Source organism: Rhinolophus hipposideros (assembly GCF_964194185.1).
Source record: "Rhinolophus hipposideros genome assembly, chromosome: 8".
Taxonomy (NCBI): Eukaryota; Metazoa; Chordata; class Mammalia; order Chiroptera; family Rhinolophidae; genus Rhinolophus; species Rhinolophus hipposideros.
Window position 1 is genome coordinate 94,648,797 of NC_138054.1, and position 26,148 is coordinate 94,674,944.

At 58.6% G+C, this 26,148-nt stretch overlaps 1 protein-coding gene across 2 annotated transcripts in view; it reads right to left on the reverse strand.

Annotated features, from left to right (window-relative positions):
- SKI (SKI proto-oncogene) overlaps positions 1-26,148 on the reverse strand; it is a 63,435-nt gene that overhangs the window by 11,573 nt on the left and 25,714 nt on the right. The gene's annotated exons all lie outside the window — the stretch shown is intronic.

The window sequence follows — 26,148 nt, forward strand, 5'->3', positions numbered from 1 at the left end:
GGCAGAGGTGTGGGGGTGAGATCACACAATGCCAACCTCCTCCTGGACAGGACACGACCCTGGGGGCTGGCGGTGAAGTAACAGGCTCACCCCGACCCCTAAGTCCTTCCAACGGAAGGAGTGGTTGCCCCAAGAGCCCGCCTGTGCCTACATTCCTGAGGGCAGAGCAGCATGCGATTCTGCTTCCAGGCCCAGAGTGGAACCCTACTGACTTGCACCGCTATCACCTTATTTTCTTCAGGGCTGAGCAGTGGTTCCTTAAAAGGACAGGACCCAAACCTCATGTCTGGTCCTCACATGTCCTTCTCACATTCTCTGAGTGGGACAGTCCATGCCACAGAGAGCAGCGAGGTCCTCGCCACCCAAATCAGCATTCCCACGAAGGGAGGCCCCTTCACGTCTCTCACAGCAAGGGCTGCTTTTGTGCGGCTTCTCTCTGCTCAGCTGCTTCCTTTACCATCGCAGAGGGACCTGCAGACTAGAATGTCTAGAGTCGAGGCTGCTAACGCATGTTACGGTTTTGCTGAAGGAGCGACGACAGAGCAAAGGCCCAAGCCCCTCCATCCCCCAAACAGACTGAAGCACAAGGAACAAAAGAGAACACAGAAGAGCGGGGATTCATCGAAACCAAAACCTTCTGTGCTTCAAAGGACACAATCAAGAAAGTGAAAAGAAAGTAAAAAGACAACCTGCAGAACAGGAGAAAATGCTTGCAAATGAGGGATCTGTATCCAGGATACATAAAGAACTGCCACTCAACAACACACATACACACAAAACAACTAAAAAAGGGGCAAAGGACTCAAACATTCTCCAAACAACACACCCACCCACCAAGCATGTGAAGAGATGCTTGGCAGTGAGACACCTGCCCTCCCACGAGGGGGACACGACCAAAAACACGGAGGACAGTGCGTGGTGGCGAGGACGGGAACTGAGAGCCTCATGTGCCTTGGCGGGAATGGAGAAGTGTGGCCACTGCAGAGATACTGACGGCTCCTCAAAAAGTGACATGAATGACCACGTCACCCAGCAATTCCACTCCTCAGCAAAGACCCAAAAGAATGGAAAAGGGCCTCAAACACCTGTGCTCTGAATCTGCAAGCTGCTTCACTGGAGGAATCTAGCTGTTTCTCACAATTCCACGTGAGCTGACAATTATCTCAAAAAGTTGAGTAGAAAAAACAAAGAGGTGCCATGTCACACTCACTAGGGTAAGGTGACTGTCACGTTTTAAGAAATAAACATACGAGGTGCTGGTGATGATGAGGAGAATTAGGCCCCTTATGCTGCTGGTGGGAGGGAACGAGCTGTGGCCGCTGTGGGACGCAGGGACAGTGACCACGTGATCCAGCAACTCTGCTCCTAGGCACGACCTCCCAACTGCTGCAAACAGGTCCACGCAAACACATGTACACGAGGGTTCACAGCAGACAAAATGTGGAAGCCACCAGTGACCACCAGTGGGTAACGGGTAAACAGCGTGGCCTGCCCCACACTGGAGTGGGACTCATCCTGAATCAGGACCATGGCGCTGCAACATGGAGGAACCCCAAAACGATGCTCAGTGAGAAGCCAGACACAAAAGGCCACACAACATGTGGTTCCATTTGCATGAAGCGTCCAGGACAGGCACATCCAGACAGGAAGTGGGCTCCTGGGTGCTGAGTGTTGGGGAGCGGGGAGTGAGAGTTACTGGGTACGCACAGGGTGTCTTTCTGGAGTGATGGAGATGCCCTATAATTAGATAGTGATGGTGGCATAGACTAAAACCCACTGAACTGTATTCTAGGAAAGGGTGAATTCCATGGTATGTAAATTATATCTCAATGAAGCAGTGATAAAAAAATCACTCTTTTAAAAAAGTGAAATGAATTGTTAGTTGGAAACCAAACTACTGAGGTCACTGGTTTCCTCCGCCCCACTGTCTGCCCAACACAGGCAGCACAAGAAGCCAGAGGAGCTCTGGGAGCTGCCCCGGGAAGACGACGCCTGCACGAAACCAGCCTGGGGCCCGGCACCAGGCATGTCACCGGGCTGCGAGCGGGCTCCCCCTACCACACACAGGTTCTTCAACACAAGCACCAAAGCACCACGTGGCTTCACCCCGAAGGTCAGATTGCACAAAACCATCAGGAAAAGAACGCCCCACTACAAAGGCAGGATGTCCCAGTCCTTGTAACCAGGGCATCCCATGGGCTGGTCCTGGAAATGCCCACCATCTGGCTCTATGCTGTGGCCACAAGGACGCCATGGAGGGCGGGGCCTGGCCTGGTGCAGACCCCTAGGTGCTCCCACTGAGCCAGGGGACCAGCCACCAGGAGTGCAGGCAGCTCTCAGGGAGGGGATGAGCAGCTGGCCTGGGGGTAACATGGGGGGGGGCGCATGGGCTCCTGGAGGCTGCTCCGTGCCAGGCCCTGGGCAAGATGGCAGGGCCGGCGCCTGCTGAGCGCCCAGCAGGGAGAGGGCCCAGGGTAGCCAAGTGGTCCCTGTGCTCCATCCTAGCTGGCTTTCAAACCTGGCACCAAATCACAGGTGGGGCAGATGGCGCTGCTGGCGACTGCCATCACACACAGCAACTGGCCAGGAGGAGCGTGCCCGAGACACCCCCCCCTCGAGCCATCGGGCCAGCATCCATGCCCTGCCCCTCTCCACTGCTCTCTGACCCTCTGCCCAACGACTCAGGTCTCCTTTGCAAGGACTTGGCCACACAGCTTCTCCCAGCCCCCAGGGGCAGTGCGTTCTGCAAAGGCGACTCTGGTGTCGCCTGTGGTTCCATCACCACCTTATGAATCACTCAGGAGACAAGGCAGCCCCCGCCCCCCAACCTCAGGGACCCCACACCAGTGAGAACCAGCCTGTACCCCCCGACCAAGGCCTCAGTGCAGCAGGTGATGAGACGTTCTTATAAATCAGCAAAATCATGTCCGAGTATAATGGAGCATTTTTTTAAAAGTTACAGATGTCGGATGAAAACCACATCTAGGAATCTTAATACAACACATCTATTTCCTAACTCACGCAAAAGTTAAAAACACTTCTCTTTTCAGTGGGCAGATTTTAACATGGAATTCACCTATGAAGTGACATTTCCAGTCAGAGTAGCTGCAGATTTAGAACAAAAGTTGCACTAGGGACTCATGTCACCCAGATTGTGGGTGAAGAATAACGACACCCACTTGGGACTTTATCACATCAGTCCACTGAGATTCCCAGTCCCCAGGGCGGGAGCCAGTTGGGTTTCATCCCCCAGCACAAGGACAGCTGGGTCAGTGCTGCAGGTGCGTGCATGTACATGCCCACAGTCCAGCCGAGCTCCAGGCCGGGCTGGGGGAGAGCACGGGGATGGTCACAGGGTCTTCTCCCTGGCACGCCTGTCATTTTCCTGTCATTCAGCCATCAACAGAAAAATAGCTGAGAGCACAAATAAAAACGTGAAAACTTTTCATGGAAATGTCCAGCTGGACAGCATCGGGCCCCCACAATTCCTTCATCTCGGGTGCAGCTGTCACAATGGCTAAGAGGGGCAGGGGGAAGCACGCCGCATGCCCGCCTCTCAGCCCCACGCGTGGAGAGGCCTGGAACCTCCTCCACAACACACTCCAAATGTCGGAGGCAATGACAGGGCATTGCCCAGACACAGGGCTGAGCTCAGGAGGAAATGTCCAAGTCCCTGGGGCCCAGATGAAAGAGATTTAAAACCTTGTCAAGTGTCAGCTGTTGCTGGCCCAGGGAGGCCCACCGGTGCCGGGAGAGGGACACAACCAAGTGTGTGTCAAGCAAGGCTGGGACGTGGGAGCGAGAGAGGGTACCTCTCGGGACAGCACCAGGAGACAGCCACACAGGGAGTGGGGAGCGGCCCCGGGGCCTTCTTCAATAGAGCAGCAATGGGGATGCTGATTGAGACCTGGCTCAAAATGAGTGAAAACTAAAGAAAAGTGATAAAGAACAGACATCAAAAAAGGCCAGGCAGATCGGAACTTTCCAGAACAGAAACAGTTCTCAAAGAAAATTACCCAAATGCACAGCATAGGAAAACGAGATGAAAACATGAGACGGCTACCATGAGAGAGAAGTGAGGAAGAACTCCAGAAGAGCACTGGCGGCCACAGAGAACCTTCTGGAGTTGGGGAGGTGGGTCCTCAGGCTGCAGATGTGAGGGGCCTCCCCACTCGTCCTCCCTCAGGAAGATGAGATGGGTGGCAGCCTGACCGTTGGGGTTCACGTGCTGTGAGCGTGCACAGTGGTGCCGCGGGCCGAAGAGCCTCAACTTCAGTGTCTGAGCCGCTAAATTCCTCCAAAAATGACGCTTACCGTGAAGCCCTTGGCGTCCCCAGAAGAGAGTCTGGAACAGCAACTGCCCAAAACACATGGCCAATCGCGGCCACCCCGCTGACATGGAGCACCCGCGTGTCTGGAAAGGACGACAGCCCTGGGCACGGACAAGACTGGGATGTGTCGCCCATCCAGAACCACCGAACTCTGCTAGGACTCCGGCCGTGGGGAGGCAGCCCGTGGCCCCCCCAGAGCGGGGCGAGTGCTGCCCAAGGCCCAGTGCTCCGCCCAGTGCCCCCAGCACAGCAGGCATGGTGCTTTTTCCCTAGGGGGAGGCGGGGAGGGGGGGAACCCGTGTCTGGCCTGAGGCACTGTCCTCAGCAGGGACACTGGATGCTCTGTGACAAGGTCCTGCCGAACCTGTCAGCTGTCCTCTACGGGTGAACTCCACCCCCGTGCACAGGCCCCCACCTGTACAGCAGCCCCCATTCTGCGTTATGGCTGTTCCTGAAGACCTTAACAATTCAGAAACTGCAAAGCTACTTTTTAAAGTACCATTACTATTTTTCACACAATAATTCACGTTTAATATAACGCTTAACTCAAATGACCCTATTTTCTGATTATTGTACAGAGGAAGCAGATTAAGTTTACAAGACAACCCCAAACTCTAAAGTGAAGTGGAAACAGCAATTTTAAAGTCACTTTGATTTTTTAAATGTAAGCAGGGCATCTCTTTCCTTACTTCCACTAATGACAATCAGTTAAGTCTTTTCTAAGGAAACTTCCTCTAATATGCACACCACCACGTGGAATTTTCCCTCCCCAGGCACCCTGGCCCCTTGCACCACGGAGCTCCCAGAAGGCCCCAGGGGCCGAGACCCCTCCCCAGCCCCCAGAGGAAGTGGGTGGTGGGCCGCCATGCAGTCCCTTCTGCAGACGCCTGGGGGGCAGGGGGTACACACGTGGCCCTGGGGCCCTGCGGCCTTGGGAGGGAAGGGCTCACCTGCAGAAGCCAGGCTAGAAACTGTCTCTACCACAACGACGCCCTCATCGTCACCGCCCCTCCTGACAACAGGCCGCCCACACCCCCAATGCCTCACTTTTAGAATCAGAGAACCAGACGGCTGGGGAGGGGGGATGGAATCTTCCTTTTCCTTTCAGTAACTGGAAAGTAACTGTTAAAAGGATTTTTAAAACACAAACAAACCCAGATCCCCAAGAACAATAAAGCTGTTTTGAACATCCACAGTATTTGTTTTTTAGGCTTATTTTAAGCCTCCAACACGGTTATTGCTTTTTGGGGGTTGGTGAGCAAGAGGGTCTCTCCCCAGCACCTAACAAGCAGGCGGGAGAGGCCCTCACCAGAGACAAAGCTCTCCACCCAGAATGAGAGGAAAAGCTGCAGAAAGAGAAAAGTGCAGACACAGCACCGGAGGCCGGCAGGCTAAGAGTCGGCCTTAATGACCAGAGAACCGTTGACAGGACTGCAGGAGGGTGGGGCCAGGGCTCTGCTGACCCACACCTGACACAGCTGTGCCCCACCCCGGCCCCACCCCGCAAAGGCCCCCCAGGAAGGATGGCTCGCCTCCTGCCCAACAAGCTTTTCACACAAAGCACCTACCAAAACACGGTGGGTGTGGACAGACCTGGCCCAGCAGGGGGACGCTTATGTCCAGATAAAGGGCCCTGGGCCCAGGCCAGAAATGCTGGGCACACGGGTAACGCTAGGTCCTCTGATGAAGAACTTTCCAGTGACACCAGTGGCTCTGGCTGGGCCACCCGGCTGCATGCAGCTGGAGTGTTTTCTCCCTAACGCTGGAAGCAGCAGAAACATGCAGGGGTCACCTGCGTCCCATTGCTGACGTGCCCAGCCTGCTCCTCCCATGTCTGGCCCGGGTCCTGGCATGTGTCACACCCCCACCTGCTGCCAGGAGGTGTGTGGGCTCCTCTGACGCCACTCTCGGAACCTCCCTGGTGTCCGAGCCTCCCATGTGGATGGACAGCGGCTGCAACCCTGCAGGACCCGGTGACCCTCCAGAAGCCCCATGCCCTAGGTTCTGCCACCCGCCTCCTCCAAGGAGCCGCATGCTTGCCTTGGGGAGGGGGACACCCTTCCCTGCTCTCTTTAAACCCAAGGGGCACTTCCCACCTACTCCCATAGCCTGAGCGTCCCTGACGGCAACACCTGCCACTTGGACAGGGACAAGGACAGAGCATGTGGGCACGCGTACCTGTGTACACGCATGTGCACACGCGTAACAACACACAGTTGTCTGGAGTCCATCAGAGGTGAAAGGCCCTCAGACGGGGTGCTCTGGAAGTTGGTGTGGAGGACAGTGTGAAACGGGGAGGCCTGGCAAGGACTTGGGTGGCCCCCCACACGGTAACTTTTGGGGAGCTGTCAGCTCTGCCCCAGCCCTGGAGACCTGACAAGGCCTTTCACAGTGTGGACAGAAACTTCTTTTGGCCCCAAATCCAGCCAGGCTGGCGACATGGGCTTCCGGGCGGCCCCAAGACAGGTCCTCAGTGGAAGAGACAGACGTCCCGCTCCCCTTCCCCCACTGTCTGGTCACAATGGTACAGGACATCAGCCCAGGCGCTGACCTAGGGCCAGAGGCCAAGGTATTGTGAACTCCAGATGCACCCAAAGTGGATTCAAGCGGGGCCACAAGTGGCCCCAGGGACCCTGCTTTCTGGTGACCTCCTAGGCCCTGCTGAGTGGAGGCAGCAGGCCGGCTGGCAGACTGGCTGGGAGCGGCAAGGCAGAGGAGCCCAGGTGAGACGTCTGAGTGCCGTGGAGACACAGCTTCCGCTGCTCAGCTTCCACCCCAGATGCCTGACCCGACATGGGCTGTGTCCTGGCCACACTCCTCCCCAGGCGCCATCTCACCCGCCACCAATTCCTGCGGTAGCAGCAGCTGGGCCTGGGGCTGCAAGCCTGAGCCTGCAGCGGCTTCTCACAGAAAGCCTCCATGCTCAGCCCTCTTCCCAGCACAAAGGCTCCGCCCCGCCCCACGGTGACTCACGCCTAACAGCTCAATGGTAACTGACACAGGCTGCGGGGGGTGGGGGGGGTTGGAGCCTGGCAGCTGGGGTCCCCTCCCAGCAGGGACGCGGCCCCGTGCCCCACAGCCCAGTCAGCTGTTGGCAGGCACACACGCTGACGCCAGGTTCTGGAGGGTCAAAAGACAGCGCAGCACCAAGCCTGGAATGAAGTCCTAAACTGCACCCCTGGGTCCTGCTCCCATCACCAGAGTCCCCACTGCCACGACCTCAGTGGGCCAACTACAACCAAACTTGAGATGGACAAGCACACCCTCTGGCAGAGACATGAGTCCAAGAAGAGTGGCCACAAGGCCCGGACGGTGGCGGCAAGGCCCCCGGGTAAGTGAAGGAACCACAAGCTCTCTGGACCCCACTCTGAGCACCCCGGGACACACAAGAAACGGGAACTTCAGTGGCACCCCATCCAGCAAAACCACAAAGGGGGGGCTTGGAAAAAGGCAGCAAGAGGGATGAAGTACCTGCTCCAAACAACGGCCAGCCAGCCCCCAATTCCCATGAGGGTGATGCCTGCAGCCCATACCCATCCCAGGGGGGAGCCCCCCTCCCGCAGAGAGCCCCGTGACAATGCCCAAGCTAGGAGGTCTTGTTTCTCTCCAGATCGGAGTTTTTCCTGGCCAGGGCCAATGCTCTCCCATTTAAAAAATCTAATTAAAAATACCCCCAAGAGGCGTCCACCGGCAGCGGACAGAGGCCGCAGCGAACAGAGGCCGATGTCTGCACAGCCCCAGGCCGTGCAAGGAGCCAGGAGTCCTCCAGCGTCAGGAGGAGGGTGGGAACCGGAGCATGAGCTGGGCCTCTGCTCGTTCTTGTCTAATCCAGGGCTGGCTTCGTGGGCGTGCAACCTGCACACGGGGCTCAAGGCTGTGCTGTCGCCATCTCGGGATTTTGGCAATTTCATCTCGGATAAAATGGCATTTTACAAGAAGTCGCAAGGGACAGTGGAGCGTGCACGGAGCCAGAAGGGCAAGGCATGTGGAGGAGAGCAAGCTGGGGCCATGATGGACGGCGGGTGCTCCCGGCCCCAAGAGGCCAGGCTTCCCATCAGACAGCGGGCTGGCAGCCCGCATTCGGCCAGGGCTCCCTGCCGCGGGACCCATGCCAGAGACCGAGACGCGGGAGGAAGGAGAGCTGGACAAGGCGACCCTGCAGCCCGTCCCGGTCCTGAGACCCACAGGTGAACCAGCACAGCCGCATGGGCTCCTGTTCTGGTCAGGACGAGACACAGGCCCACGTTCCGGCGCAAAACAGAAGGTGCCATTGCAGGGATCTGTGTTTTGTGCCAGAACATGCCACACGCTCTCACATGTGTGTGGAACACTGGCACTGCACACTGGAGATGAGCAGTGACACTTACGGCAGACACTGAAGTTTTCAATCTTTCTGTAGCTGGCACGACATTAAACAGCAATAAGGCCCCCAAGACGAGCTGACAGACATTGCGAGAGAGAACTTTTGTACTTGCCTCCTGCTTCCTGGACAAGGGCCTGAGGGGCCAGGCCAGACTCACTCGTGCGGAAGAACCCACGGCAAAGGGCTTCCCAGAGGCCACACTGGGGCGACAGCCACACGGGCCCATAGCACCTGTGCGTGTCACCGGGTGGCCACCCTGCTGGCAGCCTCGCAGCTGAGCCTCTGCTCACACTGGACATGGGAATGTGGAAATCATTTTCTAATCGGTTAAAAAAAATCTTCCACAGGAAGTCAAGCCCACGTGCTGACACCTTCTCACGCACGTTCAGCCGGCAGAGGCAGGGCAGGCAAACCCATCAGACCCCAGGCAGAGCCTGTGTCGCGGTCAGCTTATTTCCACAAAGACGGCTCCGTGGACCGCTGGACCAGAGCACAACACAATGCCTACCATCAAAACTCAGGAATATTCCAGGAGGTCTGAGCACGAATAACATTGTTTCAGTGAAAGCAAAAATGTTTTCTGTGCCCCTCATTCAAATGACAAAATAAAATAGTTTCTTCTCTACCGTCAGGAAGGTCGTTTTAGGATGATTTATATAGAAAAGCAGAAGTGTTATCCCTAAACTCCTCTCTCCACACCAGCCCCTGCAAGGAAAGTCACGCACAGATGAGGGCGGCCGAAAGCCCTGCCCACTCCCAGCGCTGGGAGATCTCAGGGCGCAGGAGCTGTGCAGCAGTGCCCCTGGGGAACCTCCAGAGGGTCCTGCTCTGGCCAAGGAAGAGCCACACGGGGCGGGTTCCCCTGGAGGGCCTCTCAGGAACTGGCAGCCGAGAGGCCGCACCGTGTGATGAGCAGGGGAGGTGGCCTCAGCCCCTCCCCTTTGCAGCGGCCACCACACCCAGGCCTGGAGGCCCTGAGAGAAAGCAGGACCCAGCACGGAGCCAGGAGGCTGAGGGGGTGGGCGCGTGGGGACGGGGTCAGGGGGGGCGTGCGCAGCAAGGAAGAAAGACGCAGGGCCATTACCAGGCACCATTACCAGGCACGGCTGGCCTGCTGCAGCCGCCTCTGCCCAGCTACAGCCCCACCAGCAGGACGGGGGTTCCTAAAGGTCCCTCTGCGCAGGTCCCACTCTGGCTGAAGGTCTGGTCCTGGCCTTGCAGCCAGCCCCAGCCACAGGACACTCTCGTCCGCGGCCCAGCCAGGAAGTGGAAAGCAGCGGGCAGCCCCGCCCACGCGGCTGGGTCTGTTTTGCTTCCTGGCGCCGCGGCCTCCTCCCAGGCTGCTTCACAGACGCCCTCGATGTTTTCTCTCCATAGAAACCGACACAACACTGAGCAAGCCCGGGTGGACGGGTGGCGCTGCCCAGCTGCAGCTCAGAGCTCGGGGCTGACAAGGGACCAGCCACCACTGGTGCGTCCCCAGTGCTGGGGCTGGCGGTCGGCTCAAGTGTCTGCAAACAGAGGACCGCGTTCTGAACGTGGAGACTCGGGGCTGGAGCCCAGTTCTGACCCGCACACAGGAAGGCAGGGCCCGAGTGGTTCCGGGACAGCCCCCCAGTGAACGGACAGAACACTCCACAAAACGTCAGGCGCTTTCACGCACTGACTGACGGACGGGACAGTGGTCTCCACGGGCACCTAGCCACTCCAGGCTGAGGCCGCCACTGCCCGGTGGGTGGTGGACAAGGCCCTGCCAGGCCCTGCCCCGCAGCTGGGGAGGTGGCTGTGTGAGCCACCTCAGGCTCAGGGGAGGCTGGCCCTCGGCGACCGTGAGGAGAGCCAGGGCTGTGTGTGCCATGGGGCCTGAGCCAGGGAGGCGCGGGGGTTGGGGGGGGGGACCCAGACACCTCAGACCTCAACTGACTGGTCCTCTGAGAAACGGAGCAGCCGGCAGCAGAGACCAGGCTGTGTTCCGGGATCACTAACCAAACGTGTCCCCACCTCCAATAGGAACTGTGACACCTCCAAACTGCAGAATTCTTCCCGGCTCAAGAATGGGTCGGCCGGCCCGAGACCCCGAACGCTCCCTACAGGTGAGCGAGCACCTGAGGACAGGCTCCAGGCCCTGAGGCTGGCGAGAGGCCCACCCAGGACTCAGGCTGGCGGCTGGAGGCGGCTGGAGCTCAGGGCATCAAGCTTCTCACCAAGGCTGCCGGGCAAGTGTGGTGACATCCCTGCACCAGGGAACCGGCATAGGACCTGACCCCAGTGCCGGTGCCAACAGCAGCCCAGCACGTCCCCTTGTTTTCACACCCTGCCACCCCCTTCCCTCACTGCAAGAAACCAGGACCACCAGGCGGGCACAGGACAGGACGGGTCTCCCAGGGGACATCCTGGCAAAGCAGCAGCCCACTTGGAACAATAATGGGCGCTCTCCTACACCTTCTCCTCAGCAGAGGGGGAGGGTGACCAGCAGCCCCTCCCCAGGGCCTGGGACAAAGGGTAGACAGCTGTGTTAGAGCCAGTGGGCGCAGGGAACACAAGCGTTTCCATGGTTTTGGAAAGCCCCGCCTCCCACCACAGTGACATGGCCGGGCCCTGGCAGTGGGGCTGGGCCTGCTCTGCTGAGGCCAGGTCACAGCAGGGACAGCCATGCCCCACTCCTGTGTCCACTTTATCCCACCACGGCTCTGACCCTCAACTCTAAGACTGGAGTTCAAATGACCTTATTAAGACGACAGGGGTCTCCTGTTTTATTTTTTAAATATCTACACTGTTTCCTGTCTCCTCAGTGTTTTCTAGAGTGAGTTTTTCTTTCTAGAAGGTGCATATGTGAGGTGTCACATAACACGGCCTCCCCAGGACAGTTCTGGGAGAAGAAAGGCCACCGCACTGGAAGGGCAAAGAGACCCAAGCACAACCCTGGACTGTGCTTGGTGCAGTCCCCTGAAAACAGACCCCTGTAACAAAGGCCAGGGTGCTGACGCCCTCCCTCGCTGGGGGTGACACGAGGGGGCCTCCGGAGAAGGGGCTGAGGTCTGCCCTTGTGGGGGCGCACCTGGGTGGAAGCAGATTCAGGCCACCACTGCACACCTGCTTCCTAAGTGGCTCAGGAGTAGGGTCCCCACTCAACTTGCGCTTTAAAAGACCCCGCTTTAAGGCTGCAGGCAAGATACCTCCCCTCTCAGAGACCTGCCTGTGCCAAGGAGACCACTGGTGTACAGGCCCTCAGCTTCTCCTCTCAAAGGACATTCACAATGGGCCCAAGTTGGGGAGAAAGAGCCCTTGTGTCTGCAGGGCTGGGATGTGCGCGCTGGCCTTGGCGGGGGGACAACTTTCCGCCGGCCGCGCCCCTCCCCCAGCTCCCTCCACTTGCAGCTGGAGCTGTCCTTAGAGGGATGGAGGCATTTCCTGTGTCCCCTCCCCCTAATTTCCCGGCATTCTTGGCAAGCCCAGAGAAGAGGCAGCAAGAATAGGGAGGGGGCTGGAGCTGCCATCCCCCTCAGCGCTGAGAACTTAGAAGTGGGGGGAAGGGAGGACACACAGTGCCCAGAGAAGGCCAACGGGGTGATAGGGGCTTTCCCTGTGGTTTTTCTCCCTTTGGGGTGTCTGCCAGGCCACAGCACCCGCAAAGGTGCAGCAGGAAGAGACCACTGGGCATGCGTCCAGGCAGGCCGGGGTGGGTGCCCTCTAAGGCTGCCCTTAAGCCCTGACAAGGTTTCAGGACGACAGCTGAAAGCGTGCCTGGTTGTGGGTGGACGGCCCAGCCTGGTGGAGGCTCCTCCAGGACACAGAGGTGCCAGGGGGGACAGAAGTCCAGGCAACTGTCCAGTCATTGACCACTAAGCTCCCCTACCCCCATGCAGGCGTGACACCATGGACGTGGGGTGTAGCCTGGGCCTAGAGGACTCCAGGCCCACAGCCACTCAAATTTCTGCTGTGGAAGGTGGGAGGTGAGGTCAGGGAGGCTGGCCGGGCAGCCTGGAGCTCTGGGACACAGGCGCCATGGCTGCTCTCTCCCACCTGCTCCCACGGGAGGTAGAACGCCCCTCTGAAAAGCCCTGACCAAATCTGAGTCCAGAAAAGCCAGGATTTCCACCTGGTTCTGAACACTGTCAGTCAGAAGTCGCCGCAGGAGGGCCCCAGCGTGTGTCGCGATGTCCCCTGGGGGCCAGGTCCCTCCTGGGAGTGTGGCAAAGCCTGGGAGGATCCCTGGACCGTCCATCTGGGGCTGTCAGGAGGTCCTGGTGTCTTAGGGGCACTAGTGCTTTCCCGGGGTTCTGGCCCTCTGCCCCTGGGGCAGGTGCGGGACTCAGGCCTGAGCTTCAGGGGGGTCGAGGCGATGGTCCAATAGGGACCTCACTCCAGGGTACAAGGAACACAGCATTCCCAGGCAGCTCTTGGGGGTCCAGCAGTGCTGTCGCTCCTGTGGGTACCTGCTCCCTGAGAAGGCCTGGACGATCTCTAACCAACAGGCAGCAACAGGTTCAACTGTACAATAGGAAGCCCGGCTCAGACTGGCCTAGACAAGTGGTCCCCACCCCAAGGCCAGGGCTCACCTCCACGCACACCCTGGGTTCAGCAGGGTCCCCCCCCCCCGGGCCCTGTCAGCAGGTACAGAAGAGGGAAAGGAACAGAGGGCCATCCCGGAGACGTCCATGTCTGCATGGGACCGAGCTGTGCACCTATCAAAACCCAAAGAACCACAGCAGCAGCCGACAACCAGCCTGGAGCTCCCGACAGCATGGGAAACCTAGCTGGTCTGGCCCTCGCTGCCTGACAGCCCCGCACTGCAGCAGCTCGGCCGGGAGCCCCTCGGGGCACAGACCCCAGGACCTTCCTCAGAGCAGGAAGCACAAAGCACAGGCGGGAGGAGGTGCTGACCGTGCAGGCGCGTCTCCACTGGGGCTTCTCTTCAAACCGATTTAGGAGCCTTCGGGTTGCATGCCTGGCCCCAGGGCCTGTCTCACCGGCTGGACTGCACCACCTCCCAGCAAGGACACGCACGGCCGGGCCAGGCCAGGCCTACTGCTCACCTCAGGACTCGACTGCAGCCTCCCTGCAATTAGGTGCGTCCACAAGTCTCCACCCTGTCCTGGGAGCCACGCAGGTACCCAGCCTGGACGAACAAGAGAAAAGCCTCACAGGCTGGGTCCGGAGTGTGTCAGGGCCCAGCTACACGAAGAGGCTTTTCACCTGTTCCACGTACACTCAGCAGCAGTACTGGCAAAGGTCACCCCAAGGAGTAGCAACCAGAACTGAAGCATCGCAGGCGAGCGGCACCAGAAGTGTGTGCATGTCCTCGCTACAGCCCCACGCTCAGTGTGTCCCCTTCTGGACAGAGCTCTCTCGGGCCAGGTGGGGCGTCCTCACGCAGGGACCGTGACTCTGCAGTTGTCTGAGCCTTTCCAGGGGCCTGTAAACCTCCAGGGGGTGGCCCAGGAGGAGCCTGGAGGCACGGAGTCCTACAGGCCCTGCCCAGGCCCTGGACTGGCCCTTCCCACCCTGGGGCTGCAAGGGGTGCAGAGGGGCCAGGAGAGCAGAGCACAGCATGTCCGACGCCCCGACCTCCCTTGGGGTCCTGGCCGCCTAGTCAGTCTCCTTTCTTCACCTCTGGTCTTGGGAGACAAATACCAGGCACCAAGGAAATGACCTTTGATTGCAGCAGGTGACCTGAGAGAGCAGAGAAAGTGGTCCCAGTGCCCGTGGGGGTGGGCCCTGTCCCCAGAGCAGGGGCGGGCAGGGTGGGGTGGGGCAAGATCACTTCCCCCCAGAAAGCTCCGGTGTGAACGGGCATGCGGACCCTGGCCTTGTGCCCAGGCTGTGGGCACAGCGGGTGAGGCGGCTTCAGCCCTGGAGCTGGACCAGGGCTCCTCCACTCAGAGCAACCACCCCCCACTCAGAAGGAAAGAGCAAAACACTGTCAGTCACTGGACCCCAGGGCCTCCCTCACTAGTCCGGAGAAAACACCGCGTGCTCGGACGGGCTGCCCCCGGGGCCCGGCCTCCCTTTCCTCCCCCGGGGGGCGGGGGGGGCATGGATGGCCCCATGGGCACCGGGGAGGGTGTGGGGCAGGAGGGGTACGCATAGCACGCTCCCAGGGAGCTGGGCGGATGCCCGCCTGTGGCTGCTCTGTCCTGTCCGGCCCCTCCATCCCCCCCGGCCACGGCTTCCTTCCGGTAAACATTTAAAGGCACAGTAGAGTGTTTCTAGAAACACTAACCCCCAAGCCCTACTCCTGCCCCAGAGCTCGGGGAGGCCGAGCAAAGGGCAGAGCTGCTCAGGCATGCTGGCCAGATCCCATGCAGATCACGTCAGAGAACAGGGTCCCATCTAAGAACGCCGGCTTGGACACCCCCACCTGAACGCAGGCTGCAGGGCCGCCATGCCCTCTCACCCACCAGGCCCATCTCAGCGGTCCACCTGTGCTTGCCCTCAAGGTGCCAGATGCGTCCTCCTCACAGAGCTTCATGACTTCAGGAAGCACAATCTCCCAAGTGGGGAGCTGTCTGCCCAAGGTAAGCGTCCCTCCCACTGTGCATACAGGGCAGGGCCCTGGCACCCCAGGCGTCACCTTCTCATGGGTGGGCTGCAGGATGAACCGGGCCGGCCGCAGGCTGGACAAGCCCTCGGGCCCAGGAGGGACCTGGGAAGCCCGGAGAGCCAAGGACAGTAAAGGTGTGCCAGGACCACGCAGCCAACCCTGGGAAGGGCAGGAGGCCGCAGGCGCGGCCACGTCTCGCCAGAGGGAGAGGGTCAGGGGCTCCATCAGTGCTTCTCGGCCTCCACTGGCCAGGAATACAGCCTCCCTCCCCCTGCAGTCGCTGCTGTCACCACTGTCCTCTGGGGGCCCCACACTGTGACCCCCTTCACGACCCACGGGGCCAGACGGCTGTGCCCACCTCGCCGTCCATCACGCCGTGCAGGCCCTGACCTGGAATCCCACTCCTAGGACCTCATCGCAGGGAACCACGTGGCCAGGCACCGCCAGGGCTGCCGACATACTGGAACGCTCACAGCCCCAGCGTGGACCTGGAGCCACAGGCATCATGTGAGCAGATGGGAGGACGTGAGTGTGTGGCTCCGTCTGTGCCAAACCCCGGGGAACACACAGCCTCACAGAGGAAACGCTCGGGAAGTTCAGAGGAGCCAGCACAAAGCTGTGAGGGAGTTTCCCCCCAACACTTCAGCATTCCAGCCCTTCCAGCACACAGATCGGAAGGACAGAGGGCTGAGCCGGGGGGGGGTGGGGGGGGAGCCGTGCCCACCCCCCTGCGAGTCTACGATGCCCTTGTCACCCCAGGAAGCAGCGGGCTGCAAGCCGTCTCAGCTGTGCCGCCTCCAGGGAATGTCGCCAAGAGGGCCCGAGGAGTGCCAGCCGTGCCCTTCACCCCGACACACACCCCTGCCTCTCTTCACTGCTGCACCTCTGTGTACCCTCCACTCTGGAGCACCGAGTGTTTGGGCCGACACCCCATCTTTGGAGCCCAACTCACCCCGTACACCCACGGCCACCAGGTCCCACCAGTGAGAAGCCATGACGGCTCCTTCCAGAGGCAGGGTCCGCACAGAGCTGTGTGGTCAGTCACTCTGGGCTCCTCCAGAGCCAGGCACCCCCGGGTCGCTGGGCCGTGCTCAGCGCCCACTTTGCTTCTTTTACAGGCGGGAGAGGAGCCGGTGTCACCCCAGGGGTCCCGCTCGGGCCCTGCCCAGCAGCCAGCCCGCCAGCCTGTCCTAGTCACATGAGGCAGGCAGCTGACATCCCAGGGTCAAGGGACCGGCCGGGAGTCACGGCGCAGGTCCCGACCAGCCTGAAGGAGCAGGGTCAAGAGGTCACTGCAAACACAAAGCAGTATGGACGCCTCTGTGACCAGAATGCGGCCCAGCCACTTGTCACCACATCTCTGACGCCTACATTCAAGGCTTCGGCTTCTTCCCATGGCATCTGGCCGAGCGACTGCCCAGAGCAGCCTGGCAGACACATCCCCACGGCCTAAGCCCGCAGCCCACTGGGCCAGCTGCCCCACCGGGACAGACCCACCAGGAACAACGCCTGCTCCTGTGACACCATAGGAACTGCCCGTCTCAGAGGGCCCGACAACGGCGGAGAGCAAGCCGGCAGCCCTCCTGCAGCCTCGGTGCTGGCACACCACTCACAGGGAGGCCCGGGGGGCTGCCGGGTCCTCACCCACAAACAGGCACCAGGACACGGTGCAGCGAGTGACCCTCCACCCAGCATGTCCCGAGTCCAAGGGGGGCCCCTCCACGGCACAGGATAAAGGACCAGATGGCCTCAGGGGTCATCTGGGAGGAGTGAGCCTGGGACGGACATCTGGGCCACATGACAAATGTCTTCCGGGGGCCGAGGCGGGCAGCCTGTGTTCTCACAGCGGTTAGTGTCACCACCGCAGGGTTCCTGACCTAAAGGCTGGTGCTCCTGCCAACTGACCGGCCCCTGGGAAGAAGCACGTCCACGTGGGGGATTCCGGGGGGCACAGCGGGCGCGGCACTGTTTAAAAGGCTCCCGAGGAACAGGCGCATGCGACACGGGCAGAAATGAGACCCCAACACTGCGGACCAGATGTGCACGCGGCAGGGAATGGGTCTTGACAACACGTGACCACATACATCAAGGCTGATACTCGCCAGCCGTGGTGGTGACTGATTTCAGGGGGGCCGACCTGTGACGAGGCAGCAGCACAACTCGCCCTCCGGGAGTTAAGGAAGGCTCGGGGGGCTCCACGCCTGAGCTGGCCAGCACCCCCCACACGCCCGCTCCAGGGACCACGCCCGCCCCTCCTGGCTGCGTCCCCGTGGGGACGGAGGGCTGGGGGCCAGCTTCTCTCGCCCATCACTGTGGTATGGGCGCAGCTCGCTCCAGCTTCCATCTGCCCTAAACCCAGATGTACGCATGTGTGTTTTCTCTCAATTTCTGACACCATGTCCAAGCTGCTGAGACGTTTCCCCTTGGTGACTGTCCATTCAGGCCTTTCAGCATGTTTTTCATCCCCTGAAAGACCCTGTCAAAGGCCCAGTCCTGCCCCGTCTCTATGGAGGGCGAGGGGTCGTGAGAACGCAAGCAGCGCAATAAAAATCAGGGCAGTGACCTTTCGACCCAGCCTTTCTGCAGGGCCCAGGCCGGGAGTGCAGCGGGGAGGCTGAGAGGCGGGGGGTCCCCAACACGCCCTCGCCGGCCCCTGGGCTCCGCTGGCCCTGCACCTGCCCACAGGGGCCAGTGTCCCCTGGAGAAGAAGGAACACGGGAGCAGGAGGGTGCCACCTCCTCACTCTGAAATCTCCCCAGGAAGGTGGCCTGTTGCTTTGGGGATCAGGCCCCTCTTAGGAAGGGGCCGGGCTTTCTGGAAACCTGGCCAGGCAGCCCTTCTCCCCCAGCACCAGCCTCTCAAGCCATCGGCAAAATGTCACCACCTCCTGGCCCCTCAGTGGCTGGCTGGGCAAGAGAAGGGTGCCCCAGGGTCCTTCCAAGTCCCTCTGGACTGGGCAGTCACCCAGGAGCCTCTTGGGAACAAGGGCTGCATCTCTGCCCAGGGCGGGCCTGCAGGAACGTGAGGGGCAAAGGTTTCTGTGGGGCAGGGGCCCGGCACAAAGGGAGTGCCTGGGTCAGCCCCGGGCAGGCGGCAGCGCAGAGACAGGCTCTGCGTCCCCGAGTGGAACTGAGCAGCGGGACACTGGATGCCCTCCTGAAAGGAATGCCTGCAAAGGGACAAGCACCAGTCGCATGGGGACCTCACGGGCCCTTAAGGCTGCCAGGCGCAGAGCTGCGTGTAGCCATCTTCCACCCTGTAGGAATGAGGCTGTCCCCCAGCCCCCAGCTCCCCAAAGGCCACACTACTACTGGGAGTGGTGCCCTCCACCTGGAGCCCCAGAACGTGCCAGGGACGGAGAGGGGTGGTGGCAGCATGAGGACCACTGACCACAGGTGAGGGCCATGTCCCTGCAGTCCTCACGCTCTCGCGTCACCTGCGGTGGACAGAGCAAAGCCACGCAGCCCAGGCGTGGGGGTGGGGGGGACTCCTGTGAACTTGTCTGTTCATCTGAGGCCCAGTCCCAGGCTGGTCCAGCTGAACGTCCTGCAAAGTGTACAAGGCTCGCTCTGTCCGCTCAGGGAGCCCCAGCAGTCATGGGCCTGCAGCGCACCCCCCAGGATCCAGGGCCCCAAATGGAAAGAGAGTGAGTGCTCTGCCCCACCCCCAGCTCCCTTTATAGACAGGGACAGCCTGAACTTTTCACCCTCGGCAGACACCGGCCGAAGGTGTCTGCCCAGGAGTGAGGGGCGGCCCCACCCCGGCTGCACTTTGTTCCTCCGCCATCCAGTCCCCTCCAAAATGTGTATTGCCCGTTTTACAATCGCCAGATGGTGGCCTGAGGCCCACAGGCCGCATCACCACTGTGACCGCCTGACCCCTCATCAACGGGGCAGAGCCCTGGACCTCTGGCCACAACCCTGCACCCAGGAAGGGTTGGTACAGGTCACCAGACAGCGAGACAGCGTTGTGTCTCCTAGACCCACTCATGTGAGAACCAAAAAGAACCCAAACCTGCTGGATGTGAACGGAGGCAAAACAGGTGACGATGGCCCCAGCGGCCTCTGACCCCAACCTCGAAAGGCAGGCACTTCTACAGTGACAACAGGTCTGCCCCCCACTCTCGAGCAGCCACTGTGGGCCCCGGGTGCGGCCACCATAGGAGGGGGACCGAGAACTGCAGTTCACAAGGGCACCCGAACCTCGCGGCTCCCTCAGCCCAGCACGCGTGCCACCGGAGCAGTGCCAGCACCCAGGCTGCTCCCCACACCCTTCCCTGGTGCGAGTTTCCAGGGACTGGGACCCAGGCCCTCCCTCACGGAACTAAGAGGGGAGACAATCCTGGACGTGAGCCCCCAGCCCCCCAACTCACTCGGGTGCAGTCTCACCACAGCTGCCCCTCCCCAGCCGGACGCTCTGGGTGACCTCCCTAGGGCTTACTACGGGCAGTGGCCCACAGGGGACACACGCCCAGAAGCACACGATGGGCGTCACAAGGGCCCGAGGGTGGTCAGCTGGTTACACACACCTGCATAACCACAGCACAGCCACACCAAGGGCCCAGTGTGGCGGGGCAGCTGAGCCTGACCCGGGCAGGTGACAGGCACGAGTGGTGGGTCGACGTCCAACACCGCTGAACACATGCCAACTCCCCACGTGCACCCTACAACCAGACCTGGTGGACCGCGGCGTCGAGCCGGCTCTGAGCTGCTTCCAGGGGGAACACGGAGCCTGCGGTGCACCCCTCCCCTGCTAAGCCAGGCGTCTCTCTCCCACACCCCTCTGCTCTGCAGCCCTCCGCCCTCCACGAACCCAACTAAGTGGAATACCCCACATACTGTACAACCAGGCAGGAAACGTCTCCCCTGACCCCAAACCCAATGAGATCCAGTTCAGGATGTCCTTCCAGAGTGACCTGTTGGTGGGTGGGTACTTGCCAGGGTCCTCGCCATCCCTGCCCACCGTCCTTGTTGTCACCTCCAGCATGCACAGTGTCCGGCCCATGGCTGCCCTGTGGTCAGCTTGGTTCTACCTGGGGAGGCTGCACAAGGCCCTGTCTGTACCTGGACAACCTCCCAGGCGTGCGTGAGCCTGAGGGTCCGGCCGACACAGCAGCTCAGGAAACAACGCCGCTCAGCAGTGACATGTGGCCAGCACCCTCCCCACCCCCACGAGCTGGGTACTTGACTCCACACGCAGGTGCAACCCGTGGCCAAGGTGGACCCCAGCAGGAGCCCCAGGTGTGCTCCTGTAAGGCGCCGATCCAGCAGCTGGCTACGGTCGTCCAGAGCCGGGGAGGACGCCGGACGCAGGCTCACACTGGGCTGCAGCATAGCGGTGACAGGCGGCTGCCTGGCAAGTCCCAGAAAAACAGCAGGAACCGCCCAGGGCAGCTTCTGGGGTGCCAGCCAGGCAGCGGGGCAGGGACAGCTGCTCTGTGCAGCACCCTCAGATGGGTCCCGAGCCATGGCGCCCTGGGGCCGTGGCCACCACCCAGCACTCAGGTGGCCCCAGTGGCCGCAGTCGCCTGTGTGCCAAAACAGTGACCCCAAAGCACGGACGCAATCAGAGCTCGGGGCCATCCCAGCCTCCAGCCTCGAACCAGAAGCATCTCCAGAAGCAGCGTGAGCCAGCGCTGGAGCCTCCTAGCGAGCCCTCGGGACACCTGGGTGCTGCCACTGTCCTGGAGACAACCGGGGCGTCGGCTGCGGTGGACCACCGGGGACACGCTGCCCGAGCAGCAGCCCCAGCCAGTGGCCTGTGGCCAGTGGCCAGGAGCACAAAGCCCACGGCTCCCCAAGATGCTCAGGAGTGGGCTATGATGCCGAGAGCCACCAGCAGCCGCCTCCTGGGCTGCGGCCACTGCCCAGTGCCCACTCCTCGGGCCCAGCACCTCACAGATGAGAGCAGCACACAGCGCTCACCCTCGCCGCATGGTCCCCGACGCCCCGACCCCACGGTGTCCCCTGAGAACACAGCACTGCCCTCAGGCCTGGCCAAACCCCACAGCCATGGACCAGCCGTCAGCCTGAAGAGGCTGCAGACGATGGCGGTATTTCACGTGACCGCCGCCCTGGGAGAGGGTGCGGCCATCCCACTGCTCTGCCGAGTACTGAACAGCGAGCGTCCCCAGCTGAGGAGATGCCGCCTCCTCACCGCCTGGGAATTCCCGCCACCAACCCCGCCGGGCCTGCCTGCGCTCAGGCCCTCAGTGGCACTCGGTGCCACCCTTCCCAATAGCAGGCTCCTCAGCTGTGAGCACGCTAAGAGCTCGCGGGCGTCACCAGGAGTGCGTGGACACCAAGCCCGCCTGCAGGTGTCACCAGGAGCGTGTGGACACCGCGCCTGCTACTGCACTGATTCAGTGCTGGCGCAGCTGCTCGTCTGAATCGTCAAAATCATGGCACTTTGTTCATCATCAATTCTGACTAAAACTGAAAAGGCAGTAATGAAACCGTTAACAAAATGAATTTAATGTAGCCAAAATCACTCGAAAAGGAAAAATCCACTCACAATGGACATGCCAGTCAGCACAATTCCGCAGATTTAAAACCTTCTACCTTGCTTTGGAGCTTGTCTGCTCACCTTCCTTCCTAAAGTCGAGAGGAGCCCCAAGGACCTGCCGTTCAGAGCCCTGACTTTGCTTTCTGCGGCCTCAGCCCCGGGACCCTGAGCCGCTGTTGCCCAGAAGCCTCTGCCTCGCGGGACGTCTCCCCTGCCACAGATTTCTATGACACCTGAGATGACAGCAACTCCTTTTCTTTTCAATCTCATTTCCAAAGAGAGAGCCTGAGTAGAGAAACTCAAAGTCAACTGTGGATGGGGCAACAGGCCCAGGCACCCTACCTGGAACAGCCCAAACCCAGGTAAGATCCAGGAAATGACTGACCTCAGGGCACTGGCCACAAGGGGACGAAGGTCATCCCCATGGGACGGAAGCAAGCACAGCAAGCCCGGTGACCGCCCCAGCTCACTGCCTCGAGTGTCCGGGCCACAGTGCAGGGAGGGGACTCAGGAGGGACCCAGTGGACCCGAGCGGGGGAGGAGCTGCCAGTCTAGGGAGACCGCACAGCTGGAGTTCACAGGACGAGGCGGCAGGACGGCGCTGGCTGGAGCACAGGCCAGCCCCGCATGAGGAAACTGCGCCAGGCAGAGGAAGAGCCAGAGAGGACGAGAGGGAGCCGGCCTGGGGCTCGCACCCAGCTGGGCACAGCCCATTCCCACCAGGCAGGCTGGAAAACCTGCTGATTCGTGGGCTATTGGCCTCTCAGAAAGGTTTTGCCACAGCAATGGGGAACATTAGGCCCAGACCCACCTAAAATCCAAGAGCAAAACCTGAAAGGATCACACCTGAAAGGATCTCCAGGTAACTCAACTGTGTCCCAAGACAACGCTTGAGAAGACTTCTAGAAACACGGAAACATTCAGCACCCAAACAGGTAAATTTCAAAATGTCAGCAGCCAAAGAAGCAGAAAAACATGAACAATGAGCACCATCAATGCAATGAAACTGACCAGAACAGATACAGACGTGAGTTTGCAAAGGACATTAAAGCCGTGACTAAAGCTACGTCCGCATGTTCCAAACCTTAAACAGAGACGGAGACGGTACAATCACGTCCTGCAAACTTCCCAAGGGGAAAACCAGTGTCTGAGATAAAACCGCACTGGTGGGTGGCAGACCAGACATGCAGAAAGGCAGGTGAGCCCGAACACAGTGACACAAACCACCCCAGATGAAAGAGAAAGAATCCAGAAGAAGGAGAACACCTGTCCGCTGGGGGCTTCTTAAAACAGCCTAATACGTGGGCAACTGGAGTGGCCAAAGGAGGCGGGAACAGGAGCAAGTCTTTAAAAATAGTGGCCAGAAATCCTCCAAACTTAACAAAACCTATAAACCCCAAACACATGTAATCTAAAGAGAACTACAGCAAAGCACACCACGATCGAGATGCTCAAAACCAGTAACAAAGTGAAAATCCTAAAGACGTCATACAAAGAGGAATGACAGCAGGTCAACATCTTTACAGAAAAAAACTGCCAGCCTAGAATTCTATACCAACTGCAAGTATCTTTCAAAAACAAAGGGGAGAGAGTGGCTCGTTAGCTCAGAGCACGATGCTTGTAACAACAGGGTTGCAGGTTCGATCCCCACGTGGGCCAGTGTGAGCTGCACCCTCCACAACTAGACTGAAACAACTACTTGAGTTGGAGCTGATGGGTCCTGGAAAAACACACTTAAAATAAATAAAAGTTTAAAGAAAAGCAAAGGAGAAATAAAGACATTTCAGACACACAAAACTCACTGCCAGCAGGTCCACACTAACAAGGGATGTTCAAAGAGCATCCTTGAGGCAGAAGAAAAACAATACCAGTGGAAACCTGTATCTACGCAAAAGCATAAATAGGACCAGAAATGGTAATTACATAAAATCTCTTCTTATTACTTAAGTGCCTTTAAAAAGCAATTGTTTAGGGCTGGCCTAGTGGCTCACGTGGTTAGAGCTCCGTGCTCCTAACTCCAAAGGCTGCCGGTTCGATTCCCACACGGGCCAGTGGCCTCTCAACCACAAGGTTGCCAGTTCAACTCCTTGACGCCCGCAAGGGATGGTGGGCTCTGCCCCCTGCAACTAAGATGGAACACGGCACCTTGAGCTGAGCTGCCGCTGAGCTCCCGGATGGCTCAGTTGGTTGGAGCGCGTCCTCTCAACCACAAGGTTGGTGGTTCAATTCCCGCAAAGGATGGTGGGCTGTGCCCCCTGCAACTAGAAATGGCAACTGGACCTGGAGCTGAGCTGCGCCCTCCACAACTAAGACTGAAAGGACAACAACTTGACTTGGAAAAAAGTCCTGGAAGTACACACTGTTCTCCAATAAAGTCCTGTTCCCCTTCCCCAATAAAATCTTCTTTTAAAAAAAGCAACTGTTTAATCATAAACAATGACAATGTACTACATGGCACAGGACATGTGTGACAGTACACAGCATGGTGTCAAAAAGCCAGGAGGGAAAGGATGGAGACTCCTCAGTGAAGTCCTGGCACCCCAGGCTAAGGGCCAGTGGGTCACTGAAGGTAGGGGTCTCAGGTGCTAAGTACAAAGGTACAGTCATAACCAACAGAAACCATTAGAACCATGAAGGTGAGTACAGTGAATGAGGCAACGAGGAGATACAGTGGAATTGTAAACAGTATCTGGTTAATGCAAAAGAAAGCAGAAAACTAAAAAGGAAACAAGTAGAAAACAAACAGCAAGATGAAAGACTCAGGCCTAATCTCAGTAATCACAACAAATGCTAATGCATGAACACCTTCTGAAGGGCGGGGAGTATCAGACTGGGAGAGAGGCCACACGCCGCCCACAAGAAACCCATTTGATATGGAAAAGCGCAGACAGAGTGAAAAGATGGAAAGAGAGGTGACATTCACAACAGTCAAACGCAAGCTGAAGTAGCTATATTCATATCAGACAGAGTAGATGTCAGAGCCAAAAAACATTAACCGGGGACAATGAGGGACATTTCATAATTAATATAAGGGTCAAGTAATACAAACAACAACACCTGCACAAAACCTATAAACATGGGTGCCCCTAATAACAAAGCTACAAAATAAATGAAACAAAAATGGATATAACTGCAAAGAGACAAACCTACAATTGTGAGATTTCAGCACCCTTGAATCCCAAGACAATCGGCAAAGGCAGTGGATCTGAGCACCACCCTCCACAATTGGACCTTACCGCCATTTATCAAACACTTCCCCTGACACAGGTTCTTCTCCAGGGCCGGGGACAGGTACCAGGACAGACTACAGTCTGGGCCAAGACAAGTCTCCATGCAATCAGAAAGGGAGTTAGAAAATCCAGCTGACCCCTGAATAACGCAGACGTCAGGAGCACTCGCGACGCCACGCACAGCTAAAAATCGCGTCAAACTTCTGACTCCCCCAAAACTTAACCACTAATAAGCTACTGTTGACCGGGAAGTCTTACCGATCACACAACCAGTTGCTGAACACAAATTTGGCATGTTATGTGTACTATGTACTGTATAGTTACAAAAGTTAGAAAAAGACAACGTGATGAAGAAAACCCTGAGAAAACACATTTACTGGATTTATTGGGGGGGAAATCCACACAGAAGTGGACCCGTGCAGTTCAGCTGTACTATGAACTGAATGAAAATGAAAACACAACATGTGAGAGGTGTGGGACGCCCCTGAACAGCACTTAGGAGGAAAACAAATGGTTGTATTAGAAACAAAAGGAAGGTCTCAAATAATGACTCAGCTTCCAACTTAAGAAACTAGAAAAAGGACAAATTCAACCTAAAGTAAGCCAAATAAAGAAAAACATAAAGATCAAGACAAACCTATGAAGTCAAAACCAGAAAAATAACAGAGAAAATCATTAACACCATAAAACTGATAAAACTCCAGACAGATGAGCAGCGCCAGGAACGGCAGCCGTGGCCGCAGGTCTCTGCAGACGCTGACCGGCCCGCGGGGAGACCCCTGTGCCGCCACGCTGGCCACCAACGATGGACTGAGCGATTACTTGTGGGAGCAAGCGACTCCAGCCGAGAGCAGATAACCCGAATCGCCCTGCATGGTCAATTCCCACCCCACCACCTCCAGACCCGAGTGGGCTGCAACGCTAAGTGCTACCAAGTGTTTTGGGAAGAAACAGTCATTCATTTACAGAAAATGTACGAATACTTCACAGATAACTGGATGAATCCCACATTACCAGACAGACCTCACAAGGACAAAACACAAACTACAAGCAAATATCCCTCATGAATATCGATGCAAAAATTGTCAACCACTTTCTAGCAAGCAAACTCCTAGTATTTTCTAAAAGGAAGGTACACCATGACCAGGGGAGGTTCAGCCCAGGACTGAAAGGTTG